The sequence below is a fragment of the Corvus brachyrhynchos genome, unplaced genomic scaffold (assembly GCF_000691975.1).
Source record: "Corvus brachyrhynchos isolate BGI_N302 unplaced genomic scaffold, ASM69197v1 scaffold115, whole genome shotgun sequence".
Classification (NCBI taxonomy): Eukaryota; Metazoa; Chordata; class Aves; order Passeriformes; family Corvidae; genus Corvus; species Corvus brachyrhynchos.
In genome coordinates, this window is record NW_008239553.1 from 20,775,072 (window position 1) to 20,791,130 (window position 16,059).

Genomic DNA, 16,059 nt, shown 5'->3' on the forward strand with positions numbered 1-16,059 from the left:
ATAAGCTGTACATAGCCTCACCACTTTGTGAGGAATTTTTATGCCTTGACTATTTTACACGCATGCAATATTTCAGACTCCTATCACAGCCACCTGAACACCAGAAAAAATATGATTATACTGGCTCAAGAAAGCAGGAACTTGCCAACAAAATTAGCTCATCCTTGTGAGTCAGACACTCCAATCAAGATTATAGAGTCTGCTACAGTAGGTCTGAGAGAAACACAACTTTACAAGGACAGAGCATTTCAGGCTGTCCCACATCAAGATTCAAAAGGAATTGGTATTATGAGTTGTACTATTGCATTAGTCTGAATGCACACTGAAGCCTAGGAAGGTGAGGAACAGACGGAAAGGAGAAAACTCTGCAATCTGTTCTTCGTAAGTGAATGATTATGAATCAGTTATCTAATGAAGCAGTAATAGGAATGATGACTAAGTAAAGTAGCTAATAAAGCTAATTTATGTGAAGTTGAAATTTTTAGTACTGTGCATTAAAATAAGCATGATGTCTCAGCATAGTAGGGACAATATTAGTGCTGTTTATACCAAGCACTTGCATTGCTTCAAGATGGTAATACAACCAGATATGCTGAGCTTCTGCACGTCTGATTAAAAGCTTGGTTCTTCAGCACAGACCAGCCTACTGGCCTTTCCATGCCATCCACATTCAGAAGTCCTGGGTGCCAGCGTATCTTCTCAGCCCCACCAGGAAATAGAAGAAACAAATGAAGAGCCTGAGAAGGCAGTTGTTTTTCCTATTACCAGTGTCTCCATTTACCACTTACTTTGCTTTTTTCTTTTTGCCGTTTTTTTTTTTTTTTTTTTAAACTTGAAACCAAACACGAGCATCTTACTAACCTTGACTGGAATGAACCTGACACTCTGCAACACATATAGTGGGCAATAAACTATGGCACATGTAGCATCCCAATACTGCATTTCCATTTTAACTGCTCAGCTATGAGAGTATTTCACTCATACTGTAACTCAAATGATTACAGATTACTTTAATGCAATTTGCTCTTTTTTTGCTTTCATGGACTTTGGAAAATTAATAGACATTAACAAGCTTGCCAGGAAGTTTGAAGGCAGAAACAAATGAAAGTCTTGGGAGTCCAAAACACAAGCTACTTAGCTACTCAAACTATACCCTTCTGAGAGAGGAAATGTGTAGCGTGATATATTTGTTTGCTGTCACCGGCAGGAAGGCCTGCCAGGATATCATCACTGTTCTGGCACATCGTCAAGTTCTCTCGCCACACACAAAGTCAAACCAAAGCCAGAGGCACAAGGACACTCCAAGGCTCTCACTACCTTTGGCTGAGAACACTTTTCCTAGAGAAAAGATAGCTGAGATGATTCAAAAACTAATATTTGAGATAAGACTTCACAGTTCAAGTTCCTAAGCAAAGAATCTGAATCTACCCATCAAGCCATCAGTTCATCCCAGCACCAGAGGTGAAGGGCTCAGCAGTGGGTGCACAGAGAGATTGCATTACTGGCACCCCAAAGGGGCACAGCAGCTGGTACTCCCAGCACCAAGACACAGAGGAGCATGTCCAAGAGCCCTGGCCAGACAAAATAGCCCATTTCATCACTAAAGCACACTTTGCATCATCTGCCCCAGAGGGACCAGTGCTTACCATACAGAGTTCCCATGATGCTGAGCACACCAAGGTGCTCGTGCACAGCTGCCTGCAACCCGATGTCCTCGCCACCCTGAAATGACAGCAGGAACTTTAAAAGTTGATTTTTTGTACTGGTATCAAAAGACAGATGATACTTTATTAAGATGCAATTTGTGGGCAAGAAAGATCAACCAAAGGCAGTAGCCAAAGGGGCAATATTTCTGAACACAGGCGTTTTATTGCTTATCATTTCTCCTAACCATTCTCTCTCCCTCTCTGAGCCTCCGCCCATGAAATTGAAAGATTTCTAGTAGAAATGCCTTTGTTGTATCAGCTTTGGAAATATGGATTACACTATTCTGTGAAAAACATTTATTACTCTGAACTGTGACTTGGACATTGTTGCATTTCTAGGGTTATAGATTTTCTTTCAGCTAAACTAAGGCTGTAAGTCACAGTGACAGTTGTAATGTGTGTAATACCACAGTACCAGATTCTATTACATACATATTTTTGCTAGAGGTTTATGATGTTAAAAATATTTCTTTTTTTTCCCGATACCTTTCCCGACCTGTTGTGTAAATATATTGGAACCTATAACAGTGAAGTCAATTTCCAGATGAAATGTGCATGAGAACTAGTAGTTTTTCCTTTTTCAAAAACAACACCCAAGGATGGGGGGAAGGGTATACTGCATAAAACCTAATTATATTCAAGTACAATATTGAATTGTAATAAAAGATGAATGAGAGAAAGTGTGTGTCATTGTGAGGAATGAGGAAGGTTACAGAAAACTGAGACTAGGGAAGGATTTATCATGTGTGATGCTTTAGGCATTGTGTTGAAAGATCTGCAGACTTATTTGCAAGAGTGTTTTACGGGAAAAATAGAGCAGTCTACATAGGAAAGGATTACTATAGATTTTTATCTTTTATATGAGACAAAGATACAAAGATAAAACACTGTTTCTGTTAAAAAAAAAATCTATGGAAGAAGTCCCAGTTGCAATACAGAGGGGGAAACCTTTCAAACTGAGCTCTGAGGCCATCAACTGCATAAATTCAGGGAACAGACAGTTGTTAAAATACAGCTGATCCATAATTTTTAATGTAAGCACAAAAGTGTGCTGGGTTTAAAAAAAAAAACCACAACTGCAACAACTAGAAAGCTTTCCAGTTTTGCTTGCAAAATCTCAGTGCACATATACATGCAAACAAACCTTTTGCCTGGTTGTTAGAATTCAGTTCTAGTACAGTCATAACACAGCTGTGGAAGCTGGAAAAATAATGGCATTCGGGTTGTATTAGTATGCAAATGGGCATGCCAACACTTCCATTTCACTTCCAGAATTCATCCAGTCTGCACATGTCATGTTTCAAACCAAATAGGGCTGGAAACCAGGAGGGTCAAGTACACCTGACATTCCTCTTCAGCCGTTCCTCCTTAACCTAGCACCCAGTTGGGGCAGTGCAAGGCTGCTCCACCGCCTCTCCCAGCAGAGGTGGGAATAAGATGCTCTAACACCATTCCTAGCAAGCATGAACCTCCTGTTGACATTATGTTTAACAGCTACAGAAAGGCTCTGGTTGGGCTGGCCTGTGCACCAGACCCACAGAGTGCATTGGGAGACTAAACTCCCTACCGAGAAGCATGCTTTGCTCTTCCATTGTGCTTCCAACCACAAAGGCCTCTAAAACAGGCATATCTAAATTAAGCTTCAGGAGGTGTTTACCCAGCTCACAAGGGTATTCTGCTCTCTATTTTACAAAAGGAAAAACTGGGTGACTGAGAGGTTAAGTAACTTGCCCACGGTCATTGTGCTGAATCAATTTCAAAACTAGGATTAGACAGAAATTCATTCTGAGCATCTGATCACAGCAACACAGACAGCATCAACTATTTTTTTCCCAAAAGAAGCTACTTATATGCTAAGCTATTTAGGGTTGAAAGGCAGAAGTAAAGAGCTTATTTGAGAAATGAAGGGATTTGTTTTTAAGGAGTTTAAATTCGAGGGGAAAAAAAACAGGAAGCCACTGTACAACATCCCCTTCAGAGGTGGAGCCTCCCCTTGGGTACCCACCAGCTAGCTAATGTAGTCCTTAACCCCGAGGGCTGCACACATTGTCCACGTGTCAAAGTCCAAACTATAGCACCCTAAAAACAGCCACTGTAGTAGGAAGGACAGGTTCCACCTCTCAGGGCTCTGCATCCCCACACATCCCAGTGAAGGGAAGAATGGGGCCATGACATCCAGCCTCCACCTCCAGCTCCCACACAGCAGAGGCCATCCAGCCTCCACCTCCAGCTCCCACACAGCAGCTTCCCCAATGGCACTGGGCAGGTTGGAGCAATGCCAGCAGCCTCCCAGCCCATGACAGCTAAGAGCCAGGATGGAGAATCTCCCCTCACCCTCTCTCCCCACCCCATCACAGCTGTTCGAATGGCATGGGGGCACTGACATTTCAGTCCCCTTCTGGAAACTCCACTGCATTCTGATTTTTCTGTGTGGAATTAAAAATAACATTAGGAAAGAAGGCTTACCAACCACAGAAACTCAATTAATGGGGCTGTCAAAGCTCTGGCAGACTTCAGTGCCACCAGGATTTCAGATGCAATCCCCATGACAACTTTAGCCTGACCCTTCCGTACATATGAGCTATGATAATGTCTACACAGCTTTAAAAATACTTCCTTGTTTTAACCACAGGCAAGTGCATCCGGGCCCTTTCCCACAATGGATCACATTAAAGGGGATGTAGCACACCCTTCTGAGCTGCTACACAGCCTTTTATCTCATCTGCAGTCTCAGAGAATCCAAAGCTTCAGCTGGGATTGAATGAGTTGCATGAGCTATTAGGGGAAGAGAAGATAAGGGTCACTAGAACAACAAATGCCCACTATGTTCTGCTGCTAGTAAATTCATGTCTATTAATTGCAATAAAGTATCGGGTTATACGAGCAAAGTGACACACAAGAAGTTCTCAGAAAAATAGGTAATGACAGGAAAAACAATCAGGCTACAGGTTTTGTTTGCCACTCCCCCGGAGACTATGTAAATTGAAGCATTTTTTCTTATGCACAGAGTGGCACCATGTAAAGAACAGAATTTGCAAAACTGCTGAGAGTCATATGGAGTATGAACACGCACTACAATTACAGAACCAACTTTTAACTGCCAGCAACAGGAGTGACTCCAACAGCAACACCAGCAAATGCAGTGATGCCTTGAGGCCTGGCTGGGACCAGCATCCCATCATCCCCATTCATGTATGCCCACAGAAGGACATTCTTAATCTAAACAGCATCTCATCCAAAGATACATTCAGAGATCTACCCTCTTCTGCTGGAGTGCTTTGAGAAATACCAGTGTTAACAAACACCTAACAGACAGGAGCTGGCTTGCTTTATGTATTCTGGAAAACATGTGGGAACTTTTTGAAAACTTTAGTCCCTAAAGTGAAACTTCCCATATGTTTAATTTGTTCTTAGGCAGACTTTACTTTGTGTTTTGCAAAACTCTTTTGGAATTACAGAAAAGCAAAGTACCTTACCATTTTTCTGTGCAAGTAGTGTTTTAGATATTGGCCTATGTGCAGTTCAAAAAGGGGCTGTGAGATTACAGGCTGAGCTCCACAGGTTAACTAACAGGTTTAATAGCTCAGCTGTAATGTTACATTAACATTGGTTTTTGCACTTAACAGCCTACTGAAGTCTAGAGCACTGGCACAAATTCATTCAATTTTCCTTTTGTCACAGAAAATCTCCCAGTTTCACCCCCTTCTGCTGGCTTTGCCTATGTGGCCATCACCACCACTCTGCTTGCTCCAAAAGAGAAATCCATGCACATCATGGTTCAGCTGTGCTGCTACCAGCATTGGCCAGGCTGGTGCCATGGAGGTGTCTCCCTGGTGATGGCAGCACAAATGCTGTCTGAGAGTGTAATTTAGAGTGGTGTTACATCCTTTGTGCAGCTCCTGACCACAGCACACAGGAACAGACCAAATAACTTGTTCAAGGTCACACTAAGAAGCAGTGACGTGGCCAGGACTGACCCTAATGCAGAGCTTCAGGTGGTCCCCCCAAAGGCCTAGACCACCTTCATGCTGCCCTTTGAGGTGCCCACACAGGCCAACCTCTGCCTTCACCCATTTATTTGGGGAACAAATGGCAGAGAGGATGTTTTCCAAACCAGACATCTTGAAAAGAGCTTTCTTCTGGATCCTAAGAGCCAGCCCCAGGAGTCAATCCAGATCAGTAAGTCTAACAAGCTTTTGGAAGCATTTTCTTCCAACAAAAGGCTTTCGGCAAGGGAGGAGACAAGACACACACAAAAACAACACAGAAGTCATACGTGCTCAACAGAAAAGAGCAGAAAGAAATTGCACAGCACTAGGCAAGAGAGACCAACTGTGAGGAGATCAGAGTGTGCCATGGTGCTCCCCAGCAGTCATGCGTAGCTGGACTGGTTAAATTCACTTTCCGTAACAGGGTGTTATTTGTGAAAGCTTTCAGCGGGGAGTGATCTGCAGACACCTTATTATAAACTTCTGCAGAGGTGAAGTCAGTGTTGAAAAGCACTTCTCGTTCTGTCTTCTTCCTGCCTGCCTTGTTCCTCACATATCATTTTCTTTTATCAAAATGGATGGCAGTATCAAAATTGAAAGGAAGTAGAAGCTGTGAAAATAACAGACCCAGGAAAAGAATTTTTAATTTTGCCTCAATTTCTTTGATGATGAAACCAGTGTTGAATATTAAACAAGTCCTGAGAGTTGAACATCAAGAATAGCTGGAAGTTTTGCTTCTGTCAGAAATGTGAACAGAATTCCTCTATGGCCTACTTCAGCTTGTTATTCACATACAGATAAAACTCTCCTCAGCTTCCCTGGACAGATCCTGCTGTGCTGTGTCCATGCCCCCATCCTTGGACTTCCCTGTGGCATCAGTTTTTCGGTGTTTTAACCAGAAAGGGTAGGGGGTTTTCCTCCATTTAAAACCAGGGTAGATTTTTATTCCAATACTTAAAAATAATTTTGAGAAATTTATTCAGTAAATGAAAAAAACCTTTAAAAATACTATGATAATGATTATTCTATCATTCTGTTTGGCTTATAAGAACTTAAATTACACTTTAAGGCCTAAGGGCAAAGGAAAACAAATAACATTTTTCTTTTTGACAAAACCCAAAACCATAGTGGAAGACGTTTTCCAAACTAGATTACAGTAATGGTCTCTTCTAGTCCTAAAAACCTCTGAGTCTCCCTTGATGTGATTAATAATAAAATTGTATCTAGGGCAAACAAAACAAAAAGCTCCACTTTGCCAGCCCTGTGCAGGGATGGTAGCAATTTATGAAACCTGAAGCGGAAACACTACCAGAGGCAAAGTGACTGCTTCCCAGGAGTGTGGCAGGATCCTGCTGGACAGGCAAGCTGCTTCTCCCAGCATGGAGCAGGGGCAGCAAGGGGAGACACGGACGTCACTTGGTCCTGGGATGGGTACGGAGCCACTCACTGATGGTGGGTGAGGAGAGGACTTAGTTGGACAAGACGTTCCACATGCTTCCCAACACAAGGGGTTTGAAATTACAGAACCTGTCTTATTTTTTGCTTTTCTTTTTTCTTTTTAAGTTGGAAGGTTTACAGTAACATCAATGTCTCATTACTGAATCTAACTCTGGAAATTTAATCCTTTCTCTTTTATAGGCACTTCCAAAGACTAGAGAAAACTTTAGATGAGAACACTGGGCTCCTCACAGATTGTGTCAGTGCAGCCTGGCTTGCCTAAGGATGATAAACTCTAGTTTATTCTAGTTCTAACAATCTCTCTTTTGATTTTATCTTTCCACACACAAGAAACAGATAAAACTATTTCCTCCTATTTAAAAACAGAATAGTGTTTCTTTGTTATTCAATAGACAAGCTCTTTGTCATAAAAAAACCCAGCACAAATCTTAACTTTTCTGCATTGCTTGATTATCGCAAATAACCGGAGAAAAACCTACTGGCCTCCTATCACCTTGAACATTAGGTTTCATCTTTGCCAATATTTCCGGTTGCATTGCATGTTAAGGGTCTTAATAAAAACATCACTTATTCATTTTTAATCCAACTTCCTGAAGCGATGCAGTTGATATGACTGTGCTGCCTGAATTTCCAAGTTCTACTTCCTTCCAGTAATGTCAAACCTGTTGTCCAGTTTTAACCAAATCTGACAAGAGCGTACTGCTTCTGCTAGAACAAATTTCTAGTGGGAACAAAACTATCACTGGATGTCAGAAAATCTACACTGGAGATATTTTATACATGCTGTAACTACAGGACAAGTTTTGATCAATCTCTGCGCTCCGTTGGACAGGATAGAGCCTCACCATGAGATGCAAATGAAGTGCAACAAATTCCACTGCTCACTGACCTCGCAACACAAGGACTGCAATGGAGAGTCCCACTCTACTCCCCCTCTGCAGGTGGGAAGCACCCAGGAGGCACCAAGTCCTCCTCTTCTCACCATCCAACCTGTTCAGGGTCAGAAGATCCTATTTACCAACATTCTCTCCACTGCCATCAGAAAGGCTTTTTAGTCTCATACAGGGCTTTTCAGATGTCACTGTTAAGAAATACAAAGACTGGGCAGGGACTTCTATGGACAATTAAAATCTGACCACGTTTGGTTGTGTCCACCAGCAGGAGTGATGGTGAGATGTGTGCCCAGCACTCACCAGAAACATCTGCAGCACTCAGGAGCAAAGGCAAGCGAAACAAATAACCCAAGGACCATGCTGCCAGGGGAAATCACACAGGCCAGCTGCAGGCGATCGTGGCCGACCCCAGTGGTCCCTCTGTGGAAAGCAGCCCATGACTCAGGACCAAAGCCCAGCCAGGCTCTCTCCAGCATGGCCCAGTGACCCACGCTGCAGAGGTTGAGGAGCCAGAGCCATCAGGATGAGCCTACTGCCTCTGTCCAAAGTCCCTTTTTTAGCTTTCCTTCTCTCCCTGAACTGCTGACTTTCCTGTGCATCCTGCCAGGCACCAAACCATCTTGCTGGCTGCTCTGTGCTGTGAGCAGGAGAGAAAGCAGCAGCATGACCACCACGCTTTTCCACTGGCAGTGCCCACATGGTACAGCACATTAACCAAGCAGCAGTAAGCCAGGGCCTGCAACAACAAACATCCTTTGACAAGGAGATGGGGATCAGTGGATATCAGAGGCAGGGTGGCCCAGAGGCAGCAGGTGGGCAACAGCTCAGGAGAAAGCTGCCTGCAATCCTCATGCAGATGCAGAAACTGAACAAGTGAGAAGGCTCTCAACAAGCTTGTACAAGGGAATTAGATGAGGAGGATCTCAGCAAGTCTCCTGCCCTAATTCTATTTCAGTCTCTGGAGAGCACTGGGACAGTGTCATGGTTTAACCCCATACAGCAACCAAGCCCTGTGCAGCCACCTTCTCACTCCCCTGCCAGCAAGACTGGGGAGAGAATTGGCAGGGTAAAAGCTAGGAAACTTGTGGATTGAGATAAAGACAGTTTAACAGAAGACTAAAAACCATGCAGACAAGCAAAGAAAAACAAGGAATTTATTCACTACTTCCCACAGGTGCGGGCAGGCAGATGTTCAGCCATCTCCAGGAGAGCAGGGCCCCATCACACATAACGGTGACTTGGGAAGCCAAATCGCATCACTCCAAATGTCTCTCCCTTCCTCCTTCTTCCCCTCATTTTATATAGTGAGCATGATGTTTTATGTTTTGGAATATCCATTTGGTCAGTTTGTGTCACCTGTCCCAGCTGTGTCTCCTCCCAGCCTGCCATGTACCCCCAGCCCCCTTGCCAGCATGGCAGAAAAGGCCTTGGCTCTGTGTAAGCCCTGCTTAGCAAAAACAAAAACATCTCTATATTATCAACCCTGTGTTCAGCACAAATCCAAAACACAGCCCCATACCAGCCACTGTGAAGAAAGTTAACTCCACCCCATCTGAAACTAGCACAGATGGCTGCCCTGCCTTTGACACAGCCACTTTGTCGCAGAGCACTACTAAATCATCCCATTGCAAAACTGGAGAAGACACTTCTCCACTGTCTTGCATCAAGTGTGGCAGGGGCTAAAACAGAAAAACCAAATGCTGTCAGAGCTGCTCCCCCACTTCTCCTCACCAGTTCTCACACCTTTACCCTTGCACCAGTGTCCCACTGTACCAATAGGCTTTGGCCACTCTTTGGGACCCAACACAACTGTTTCGAGCAATTGTGCTTACTCTAAGTTCATTTGCCAAATACCTTCCATTTCAGCTGTGACTAGAGGAAACAAAATCCCAGACAACCAAGCCTCCTGATGACACGGCACGGGAGCACTGGCCAGGAGCTCGGCAGGACAGACAGTCTCTAAAGCAGCACGTCGGCACCAGTACAAGTTCTCCACCCAAATAACAAACTGCTGGTGAGAAAACAGGCAACTCCAGTGCACCCAAAGGACACGCAGGAGCAGCTGATGAAGGGGGTTTTGCACAATACATAATCAGAGCACAAAGGAGACTGATCCTTGCGCTAGAATATAGCCTGACAGTCCCCAAACCGTGTGCACAATTTTGGCCTTTGTTGTCAGAAACAGTTATTTAAAGGGCTGACAGACCAGCTTGAGTTGTGCTGGATTGCCCCCTGCAGCCCACGGGTTGCATCGTCCTCAGCACAGGGCTGGCCTCACATTATGGCACGGTGCATAAAATTAATCCCCGACAAAAGGCTCTGCAATCATTTTAATAACATTTTCCTTCCTGGCTGTAACCACAGAAAGCTGGTTTGCTTGTTTGTTTCCATATGATTCTATTTGATTGCAAGGGGAGCTTGGCAAAAGAAATTACCTTTTAAGAAACACTACAGCCTCATGTAGTCTTTTCTTCTGCTTGTGGACAGCGAACACCTTTTCCTAGGTATTTCCTCTCTTTTCACAACATGAAAAGTTGTGGAAAGAGAGGGGAAAAGAGGAAGGAGACAAAGAATAGGTGATAAAATATTTTCTAATTCCCCCAAGCAAATGAAACAGCAGAGCAAAGGAGATGTCGAAAGAAGGTGCTATTTCCCTCTCCACACACTTCAAAGATACTTACCCTTGTTTAAAAGATACAGTACAGGCAGCCAGAGACAACTTTGAAGAGTGCACAGAGCACAGATGTGGAGAAAACCAGGGTAGGCTCTATTTAGCTTAGCAGCAAAAGCAGTACCAGATAATCAGTTATTTTACTCATGTACTTATGTCTCTGCCGCACCACACTGCTGCGAAACTTTTGAAGTATCGTGGTTTACTTGCTAGTAAATGCTGGACTTCAAAGGAATAGGAAATGGATGCTGAATGGCAAAGTGACCTTTTATTACTCCAGCTACAGTTTGTAACCTGGAACGTGACAGAACATTTTTCATTCTACTTTAACAAAAAAAATCCCACAAAGGATCGCACCTTCAAAGCAGCTTCAGTCCAAACATTACAGAGCAGTTTTGACAAGATACCAAAGTATATTTTCTAGTTCTAGTCACGCAGCATGGACTGGGGTGACAGGAGGTTACAGCTCATTGAAGAAGTCTCTTTCTGGCTTCATTAGCTGTCATTATAGGCTCTTTTCTGGCCTCAGATATTGCCCTCTCACTGTCTCCAGATGTTTTCACTGGCAGAAGCAATCTTCAATTTCTGTAGGTAAGTGGCTGCCACTGTGCAAGGTGGGTAACAGGTCTCCTCTAATTTCAATCTTCACAACCCAGTGGTACCTATCAAAATTTGGTGGCCATTTTGGAAATGTGATGAATGATATTGTCTCTTAGGAATAGTCTCACCATGAGAATAGCCACCATTATAACATCTTTTGTTCATGTGTTTCGTGAATTTCCCTTCGGCTTTGTAATGCAAAAAGGTTCTGGCAGAGACTTGAGATGAGCTATTTAGTTGAGGCTTCACAGTCCTACCAAATGAAAGCAAAAGAGTAGCCTCAGATTGCAAAACAGGGTTCATAAGGTATACCAAGTCACCAATATTTATATTTATACAATATTTATATTACCTTGGGCACTGATTAGCCTGGAAAGTAATATAGGGTCTATCAGTGCATCAATGCAACCCAGGAAGGACAGTGACGATTTGTGCTAATACACCCAAACTATGTTGGTTAAAAAGCACTAACAGGGAAGATCCCATCACTACTTAGACTTGGGTTCCTGGCTCTAAGTCTTGGCAGAATTTCTAGTCTGGGCAAAACAAAATGAACAGATGTGATGCTTATCACATCACCATCACTTACATGATATTAAAATACAGCACTCTTGCCCTGTTTTGGCATGCTTGGGTGTCCCTAGGCAGCAAGAGCTAAAGAAAGGCAGGGGATTCAGGTCCCCATGTCATACCCAGCACAGTCAATCCTGGCATCTCTCCTTGCAGGTCCCTGTTCACAGAGGCTGGGACTCCCCAAAACCTCCCCCAGGCTCAGATGAGATCTTTGATCCACCTTCACCTCCTACCACTCACCCCCGCTCCAGCCATTTCTTTATCTTTGAGATAAAGGCTGCAGGGCCTGATCAAATCCTCTTATGCCAAGGATGCAGAGGGAATGAAAATGTATTCAGCAGCAAAGTAAGTGTGGAAGGACTTTGGAGAACAGGAAGAGTGAACTGCAGCATCTATATGATAACAAGCAAGGCCAAGCTGATGAAACACATTGGCAAAGAGTAGTCAGGACACAGGAAATAAAAGAAAGAGAAAGAGAAAAGCTGAAGAAGGAGAAGTGAAAAAATATTAGAACTAAAAGGGAAAATATTCAGCCATTTGAAAATGAAGAGGAACCTAACTGGAAAGAAACATATGCTAGGAATAGGTGAGAGAAACAGGAAAAATGGATAAAAGATCACAATCAGAAATTTACACAAATTCCATAGCGAAGTGGGAGACTGAATGAAATACTCAACAAAGCAAAATATTAACAATACTGGCACCATATCCTATAACCATCTCAGGTGTATTATGATGTGACCGAATGAGGGCCTATTTCCTTCTGCTTTTCCAGAAACTGAGAAAAATACATGATAGTGCGGACAGACACTCCTGACCAGGCAGAAAAGAAAACCCAATGCTTAGGAGGATGAGTCAGGACAGGTAACTTTACCATGTTCTTTTCCTCATCCGTAACAAATGGATTTAGCACAGAAAGGAAAATGGAAAGATAATATAATTGGGTGAAAGGAAAGGCAGAGGGATCTAGAAAAAGAAAAGTATGGCTAAAAGAACGGGGCAAGAACTACTCAGGATAGACATAATGGATTTTAAATCCTATCAACATTTCAATATGGCACTTTAGAAAAAAACACTGAGTTTAATAATCCCATCTGTGAATTTCATTTCCCTTAGCTTGAGAGGTTCAAAAGTTCCTCAAAGGTTGCTCTGATGATATCCTTGCTTGACCCTGAAACATCTCAGCTTCCTCCCAACTGGATCTAAGGGTCTCCATCATCCTTGAGAGGGAGGTAGGTACATACCTAGTGACAAAAAAGTTGCATGGGTAGTTTTAAAAAATTCCAGATGAGCTACTCAAAGAGAAGAGCTGGAGAAACCCACCTCCCTGATGCAGAGAAATAAGAGAAGGTCACACTGCCTACACCACCTACAAGCTGAAACCAAAGAGTAGAAACTCCACTCCCCACTTAGTCTGTGTTTTCTAGAGAAATAAATTTTAAAGTGTATTTCTCTCCACCTGGTGAGGAATAAAGCCAGCATTTTGGCTGAACGTCAGAAAATTTGTAAACGCAAGCATGGAGCCTCCATAACCAGCTTAAACCAAGGTTTTCTTCCAAGCATGCTGATACAGAGAGTGTGTGGGAGACAAATTTAGACATCAAACAAGGGCCTGCACAGTAGAAATCCATCTGGCTACACTCAAAAATGGGCATTCACTGACTCAGACGTGCTTTTACATTATATACTAAGCCATTTGGATGACAGTAAAACTGAGCCAGTCAGAAACATCATCATGTTTATATCTGCCAGTTCTGCCAGGACAAAGTTGGTACATCATTTATGAGCGTTCAGCATTCTGCAAGGCTCACAATATGGGAAATTTATCTACGGCCTCCTGTACATAAATAAATATTGCATTATCTCCTACGCTGGTACTACTGATATTGTGTGAGAACAGATTTTGTCTTCCATCAGCAGACTGGTGGAATTTAATAACATTTGTGGTCATCCCATCCAACTGAAAAGACACATCACACCCATCAAACTGAATGGCTCATCATCAGCTGTATATATAAATCTGAGAGAGCCGCAAACAGCAAAAGAGGGACGGAATCTTTTATTGGACAGGGATACATTTTTCTCTGACAAATGGGAGTTTCCAGGGACTTAGAATTTGTCAGTTGTGCACCAATAGTGTGCTCAGTATTGCACATGATTCAATGAGAAGATGGGCCTGATGAGTGTGCAATCCAAGGTACTGAATTTTGGAAATGCTCCGGTTGAAATATTCACAGGCATAAAATTAATATGAGGTGTCTGGTGTATTGGGTGATGTCTAATGTCCATGGAGATACAAAGCAAGTGGAACATAACATGAAATTCAGAAGAACTACCATCATGGTTTTGCAGTCTGGAGGCTTCTCTAATAGCAACTGATACCAGCAGCAGGTAACTAGCTGTCATCAGATACGCAGCAGCAGTCAGTGTCTCCAAGGCTTTCTTTCAGTGTATATGACGACTTTTTTCCCCTCAGTAACTAACAAGTCCTTCCTCTACAGGACAAACTATATTGGCCAAAAGACTGCAAACCAGTTCATGGCGCTCTGCCTAGGACTATGTGGCCATTAGACATTACCTAAAGTTTGTGGCAAGTTCCTGCTTCCCACATGTAGGTTCAAACATTTTAGCCCTGGAGCTTCCAAGTAGTACCTCAGCTGTGGTATTTCCCCACTACTTCCATGTAGCATTTTAAGACATCTCAAATACTCCCATGACTGCACATTCTGGTTTAGATGGCAGCACCATTTCTCTTTGAATGTCTTCCCCAACACTCCTCAGAAGGGGACAGTACCTGCTGTGTTCCCACCTTCTCTCTCTCTCATCAGGGACTGAATTTGGTCCTAACCCAGGTCTGGGATCCCTGGGAAGCCAGAGGGACAGTTACTCTTCCATGAGATCCCACTGAGGTACTCACATTTGGCCAAAGTCTCACCAAATCTCTCCATTAATATTTTCTTGATTCTAGGTCCACTTTCAGCCATCCAAAGACTTGTCTTTTGCCTCCTGCTTCTTTGCTGTAGGCCACTGCCTATAAGAGGAAACTCAGAAGCAGAAAATGAGGTAGAGGTTCTGCCATAGAGCCTGAGAGGTTCCTAGGGCCAGAAGAACAGTGCCATGGAAATAGCCAAAGCACAGCCAGCAGCTGCCTGTGCATGGGGAGCAGAAACCAGAATGAGGGAAGGAGACCAGAAGATGTAAAAGTGATGCAGAGCTTTAGGAAACACCCAGTCCTAAGAAAATCCCTGACCAGGCATCCTTTGAGTTCAGAGGAAGTATGATTTCACTCCAGTTGCCACTCTGGCACATGACTGCAAAAGATACTGTGCTCCCTTCCTCTGCAGCGAAATCTCACCTATTAGAACTACTCTGAAGAGCTGCTCTATTTACCCTGCTCTGGGTGCTGTGCCTTATTTTGATCTCTGTTCTTTGCATGAAGAGTAGAGTACAGTACCGTAGAAATGAAGTCTGTGTAAAGTCTAAGGTGTTACAATAAAAGCAGAGCACATCTCAGGTGTAAGAACCTGTTCGTAGCTGATGCAAACTAATAGGAGCCAGGTAAACTTCCAGCAGTTTCCCCACAATCCTCCAACTCTCTTCTGCAGTTATGTGAAGATATCAGAAAGGCTGCTGAAATTTGATAATACAATAAATCTGTTTTTAAAAGAGGCTGAGTTCTGGGATCATCCCCATTTCCTTTGGAAATCCCATGTGTTATTTCTGAACCTCCAGACACCATTATGTTTTTTTTAATTTAATTAACTTCCAATAAAGCTGCTTATACTGGAAACAATAAAATTCTTTCTACCATGTCACTCTCCCTTCTTTAACACACACACAAAACACACAGAAGCCTCAAGAAAGAGCCAGGCACTCTAAGAATAAAAGAAATAACCAAATACCACCAAATATTTAATTTTCTATGCCGGAAATGAGAAACAGGTGTAATTAAAATAACACTTTTTAAATTAAGTGACCTCTCTTGACCAACCATCTGTGAATAATTCAGATTTTTTTTCCCATTATTACTGCAAAATTAAAACTAGGGCATATAAATGACGAGATCCTCTTTAACTATCTTTAAGCACCAGCAATATATATTTTCCACCAGTTAAAATCCTTAATGATACCAAAAATCTGTCAAGCATAACTCCCCCAATTCATTTGCC

The 16,059-nt window shown here is 43.0% G+C and overlaps 1 long non-coding RNA gene across 1 annotated transcript in view; it reads right to left on the minus strand.

Annotated features, from left to right (window-relative positions):
* LOC108448497 overlaps positions 1 to 1,726 on the minus strand; it is a 31,252-nt gene extending 29,526 nt beyond the window's left edge. The window contains exon 1 of the long non-coding RNA XR_001864386.1: positions 1,647 to 1,726. This is a non-coding gene — a long non-coding RNA (uncharacterized LOC108448497). The remainder of the gene's footprint in view (positions 1 to 1,646) is intronic.
* Positions 1,727 to 16,059: the final 14,333 nt, after the last annotated feature.